The sequence below is a fragment of the Pristiophorus japonicus genome, chromosome 5, assembly GCF_044704955.1.
Source record: "Pristiophorus japonicus isolate sPriJap1 chromosome 5, sPriJap1.hap1, whole genome shotgun sequence".
Classification (NCBI taxonomy): Eukaryota; Metazoa; Chordata; class Chondrichthyes; family Pristiophoridae; genus Pristiophorus; species Pristiophorus japonicus.
The window spans coordinates 210,739,553-210,745,552 of record NC_091981.1 but is presented as its reverse complement, the minus strand read 5'-3'; the positions used below and the strand labels follow the sequence as shown (position 1 = coordinate 210,745,552).

Below are 6,000 nucleotides of genomic sequence, written 5' to 3'. Positions count from 1 at the left end.
CTCGCAGCTCACACTGCCACCCAACTTAGTGTCATCCGCAAATTTGGAGATACTACATTTAATCCCCTCGTCTAAATCATTAATGTACAATGTAAACAGCTGGGGCCCCAGCACAGAACCCTGCGGTACCCCACTAGTCACTGCCTGCCATTCCGAAAAGTACCCATTTACTCCTACTCTTTGCTTCCTGTCTGACAACCAGTTCTCAATCCACGTCAGCACACTACCCCCAATCCCATGTGCTTTAACTTTGCACATTAATCTCCTGTGTGGGACCTTGTCGAAAGCCTTCTGAAAGTCCAAATATACCACATCAACTGGTACTCCTTTGTCCACTTTATTGGAAACATCCTCAAAAAATTCCAGAAGATTTGTCAAGCATGATCTCCCTTTTACAAATCCATGCTGACTTGGACCTATCATGTCACCATTTTCCAAATGCGCTGCTATGACATCCTTAATAATTGATTCCATCATTTTACCCACTACTGAGGTCAGGCTGACCGGTCTATAATTCCCTGCTTTCTCTCTCCCTCCTTTTTTAAAAAGTGGGGTTACATTGGCTACCCTCCACTCGATAGGAACTGATCCAGAGTCAATGGAATGTTGGAAAATGACTGTCAATGCATCCGCTATTTCCAAGGCCACCTCCTTAAGTACTCTGGGATGCAGTCCATCAGGCCCTGGGGATTTATCGGCCTTCAATCCCATCAATTTCCCCAACACAATTTCCCGACTAATAAAGATTTCCCTCAGTTCCTCCTCCTTAATAGACCCTCTGACCACTTTTATATCCGGAAGGTTGTTTGTGTCCTCCTTAGTGAATACTGAACCAAAGTACTTGTTCAATTGGTCTGCCATTTCTTTGTTCCCCGTTATGACTTCCCCTGATTCTGACTGCAGGGGACCTACGTTTGTCTTTACTAACCTCTTTCTCTTTACATACCTATAGAAACTTTTGCAATCCGCCTTAATGTTCCCTGCAAGCTTCTTCTCGTACTCCATTTTCCCTACCCTAATCAAACCCTTTGTCCTCCTCTGCTGAGTTCTAAATTTCTCCCAGTCCCCAGGTTCGCTGCTATTTCTGGCCAATTTGTATGCCACTTCCTTGGCTTTAATACTATCCCTGATTTCCCTAGATAGCCACGGTTGAGCCACCTTCCCTTTTTTATTTTTACGCCAGACAGGAATGTACAATTGTTGTAATTCATCCATGCGTTCTCTAAATGTCTGCCATTGCCCATCCACAGTCAACCCCTTAAGTATCATTAGCCAATCTATCTTAGCCAATTCATGCCTCATACCTTCAAAGTTACCCTTCTTTAAGTTCTGGACCATGGTCTCTGAATTAACTGTTTCATTCTCCATCCTAATGCAGAATTCCACCATATTATGGTCACTCTTCCCCAAGGGGCCTCGCACAATGAGATTGCTAATTAATCCTCTCTCATTACACAACACCCAGTCTAAGATGGCCTCCCCCCTAGTTGGTTCCTCGACATATTGGTCTAGAAAACCATCCCTTATGCATTCCAGGAAATCCTCCTCCACCGTATTGCTTCCAGTTTGGCTAGCCCAATCTATGTGCATATTAAAGTCACCCATTATAACTGCTGCACCTTTATTGCATGCACTCCTAATTTCCTGTTTGATGCCCTCCCCAACATCACTACTACTGTTTGGAGGTCTGTACACAACTCCCACTAACGATTTTTGCCCTTTAGTGTTCTGCAGCTCTACCCATATAGATTCCACATCATCCAAGCTAATGTCTTTCCTAACTATTGCATTAATCTCCTCTTTAACCAGCAATGCTACCCCACCTCCTTTTCCTTTTATTCTATCCTTCCTGAATGTTGAATACCCCTGGATGTTGAGTTCCCAGCCCTGATCATCCTGGAGCCACGTCTCCGTAATCCCAATCACATCATATTTGTTAACATCTATTTGCACAATTAATTCATCCACCTTATTGCGGATACTCCTTGCATTAAGACACAAAGCCTTCAGGCTTGCTTTTTTAACACCCTTTGTCCTTTTAGAATTTTGCTGTACAGTGGCCCTTTTTGTTCTTTGCCTTGGGTTTCTCTGCCCTCCACTTTTCCTCATCTCCTTTCTGTCTTTTGCTTTTGCTTCCTTTTTGTCTCCCTCTGTCTCCCTGTATAGGTTCCCATCCCCCTGCAATATTAGTTTAACTCCTCCCCAACAGCACTAGCAAACACTCCCCCTAGGACATTGGTTCCGGACCTGCCCAGGTGCAGACCGTCCGGTTTGTACTGGTCCCACCTCCCCCAGAACCAGTTTTCCAATCTGCTGAGACCTCCCCAGAATCCAGGTCAATTCACTAAGAACTCTGTTTACACAGGAAAGAACTCTGACTACCGAAACTGTTATTTTTTTATCCCTGTATATTTCATAATTATAATAATCAAATTTAGGTAAAATTCCTCCTTACTCTAGTTTCTAAGAAATTGTTTCCAATACAATGTTTAGTAACAAAGTACTCTTTCATAAAATAAAGAGGGCATCCAACAGATAATTAAGGTTAAGCCATAAGACTTTATTTCACATCAAACTCTTGCAAAGTAAAGGGATTTTGTGTCCCATTACAGAATCATTTCAAAGAAATATCTGAACATGCACTTCTGAGGGCTAACCTGTGTCAAATAGATCTGCTGCTATTTTTTTTTCAATTAGATTTTCAGAATAATTGAATATAAGTTGCTACTCTAAAGCCTCGTGCACGTTCTTCTTCTCGGTACTGGTTTGGTCAGATTAAAATTATTTGAAACAATTCTAATTCGATGTTCACGTTACTTTTTGAAAAACGCTGTCATACATTTGATTACGTAATTGACGTTTGAAATATAACCATTTTTCCCCTCCATTGTATGTCTTCTTACATGTCTCTGCAACACTCGTTCGGCACCTTGTTCCAGTTAGTATCAACAGAGAGTCTTCCTCCTGTGTACGACAGTAGCGCGATTCCATTGCAGCGGGCTAAACTTGCTTTGTGCACTTCACTGGCCGGTCTCTGCTGACAGATCCCGGCGCACGAGGAGCACAGTGCCGAACCTCCCGCCCCGGGCACTGCACCTTTCCCGCGTCCTGCTCAACCTGCGGCAGGCAAGTGCACCTGTCGCGCCGACTGCCCGCACACGACGCTGCAGCGCGCAGCCTGCCATTCCAGCTTTGGAGCCCGCTGGCGCTGCAAGAAGATCGACTTCGTGCACCAGCTGGAAAAGTCACCCTGGATATCAAACATGGCCATTTACAATTGTGAAGCGAAGAAGTCCCACTATCCCCGGAGCCTCTGCCTGGGAATGCTTGCATAAACTGCTTCGGCATCTGGTCAGGACAAAAACGTCTTCTGGAAATTCCAGGTGCTGTTTTTTCTGGGTTGTCGCGCGGCCGGTGCGCCGTGCGTGTTCATCGGACCGGACCTGGGACGTCCGCGCGCACCTGCCTTCTAAAGGTCTGCCCGTTCTGATTCTGGAACCGCTGACAATGGCCGCACGTTCCTTTGCATTGTCCGGCGCGTTCTTCCCTATCTCCAAGTTCCATCCGCTCTGGAACGGAGTCGCACATCGCTCCACCCTCTCCAGCGACAGCCCACAGCAAAAGCACCCAAAATCGCCTTTATGGATCGATCCACGTGGCTTTTGCTAATGCCTTTTGAAAAATAGACAAGACTATTGCGGCTGGGGGCGTAATGAAAGGTCGAAGATCGGATGGAGCGGTTGTCCACTAGACACCGCGGCTTCCCAATCCCCGAACACAACGAATAGCACCTCGGAAGCCAGTTTGTGTGAAATGGGAACGTTGCAAATTGCAGGTAACATGGCAACTGAACAAATAGCCAACTGGTCGCTTTTGAATTTTTAGTAAAAGAGGCAGAGCAGATTCACCAGATTAATACCGAGGCTTAATTGTTAAATTATGCAGTTGCATAAACTTGCCTTGTGTTTCCTTGAGTATTGAACATAAGAAATAGGAGCTGGAGTACCCACATGGCCCCTCGAGCCTGCTCCACCATTTAATAAGATCATGGCTGATCTGATCACAGACTCAGCTCCACTCCACTGCCCGCTCCCCATAACCCTTTATTCCCTTATCGCTCAAAAATCTGTCTATCTGCGCCTTAAATATATTCAATGACCCAGCCTCCACAGCTCTCTAGGGCAGAGAATTCCACAGATTTACAACCCTCTGAAAGAAGAAATTTCTCCTCATCTCAGTTTTAAATGGGCGTCCCTTTATTCTGAGACTATGACTAGTTTTAGTTTCCCCTATGAGTGGCAATATCCTCTCTGCTTCCACCTTGTTGAGCCCCCTCATCTTATGTTTCGATAAGATCACCTCTCATTCTTCTGAACTCCAATGAGTAGAGGCCCAACCTACTCAACCTATATTCATGTTAATCTCCTCATCTCCGGAATCAACATAGTGATCCTTCTCTGAACAACCTCCAAATGCAAGTATATCCTTCCTTAAATATGGAGACCAAAACTGTACTCAGTACTCCAGCTGTGGCCTCACCAGTACAGTTGTAGCAGGACTTCTCTTTTATGCCCTATCCCCCTTGCAATAAAGGCCAACATTCCATTTGCCTGACTGATTACCTGCTGTACCTGCATACTAACTTTTTGTGTTTCATGCACAAGGACCTCCAGGTCTCTATATACTGCAGCACTTTGCAATTTTTCTCCATTTAAATTATAATTTGCTTTTCTATTTTTTTTGTGCCAAAGTGGATAGCCTCACATTTTCCCACATTATACGCCATCTGCCAAATTTTTGCCCACTCACTTAGCCTCTTTATCTCCCTTTGCAGATTCTTTGTGTCCTCCTCACAATTTGTTTTCCCACCCATCTTTGTATCATCAGCAAATTTGGCTACATTGCACTCAGTCCCTTCATTCAAGTCATTAATATAGATTGTAAGTAGTTGAGGCTCCCACTAGTTACTGTTTGCCAACCGGAAAATGACCCATTTATCCCGACTTTCTATTTTCTGTTAGCCAATCCTCTATCCATGCTAATATATTATCCCCAACCTTGTGAACTTTTATCTTGTGCAGTAATCTTTTATGTGGTGCCTTATCGAATGCCTTCTGGAAATCCAAATACACACATCCACTGTTCCCCCTTATCCACCTTGCTCGTTACATCCTCAAGGAACTCCAGCAAATTTGTCAAACATGATTTCCCTTTCATAAAACCATGCTGACTCTGCTTAATTGAATTATGCTTTTCCAAATGCCCTGCCACTGCTTCCTTAAGAATGGACTCCAGCATTTTCCCACCCACAGATGTTAGTCTAACTGATCTATAGTTTCCTGCTTTTTGTCTGCCTCCTTTTTTAAATTGAAGATTGAGGGTAATCAGATGGAGATGTTTAAGGGATTTGCAAAACTATTTCTTCTGGTGGTAAATCAAGAACAAGGAGACAGGTATATAGACCCGGATTATGCGGTGTCAGTAATGATAGCTAAACTCTCAACGTTGGCTGGTTGGTGAGTATTTGATCTTTTTCTTATCAGTAAGAAACCTTTAGGTTAATTTAAGGGTTAAGTCATGGCAGGAGAGCCCAGACCCATGTCATGCTCTTCCTGTACTATGTGGGAAATCAGGGACGTTTTCAGTGCAGGAAGTGTATCTAGCTGCAGCTCCTGACAGACCGCATGACGGCACTGGAGCTGCGGATGGATTCACTCTGGAGCATCCGCGATGCTGAGGATGTCGTGAATAGCACGTTTAGTGAGTTGGTCACACCGCAGGTAAAGATTTCAAAGGCAGATAGGTAATGGGTGACCATCAGGAAGAGCAGTGGAAGGAAGATAGTGCAGGGGTGCCCTGCGGTCACTTCCCTCCATAACAGATATACCATTTTGGGTACTGTTGGGGGAGATGGCTCATCAGGGGAAGGCAGCAGCAGCCAAGTCCATGACACCAGGGCTGGCTCTGCTGCACAGGAGGGCAGGAAAAAGAGTGGGAGAG

At 44.8% G+C, this 6,000-nt stretch overlaps 1 protein-coding gene across 1 annotated transcript in view; it reads left to right on the top strand.

Annotated features, from left to right (window-relative positions):
* The first annotated feature begins 3,131 nt into the window (after positions 1-3,131).
* Positions 3,132-6,000, top strand: part of LOC139263953 (protein phosphatase 2C-like domain-containing protein 1) — a 45,762-nt gene continuing 42,893 nt past the window's right edge. The window contains exon 1 of the mRNA XM_070880043.1: positions 3,132-3,835. The gene's annotated coding sequence lies outside the window, so the exon portion shown is untranslated. The remainder of the gene's footprint in view (positions 3,836-6,000) is intronic.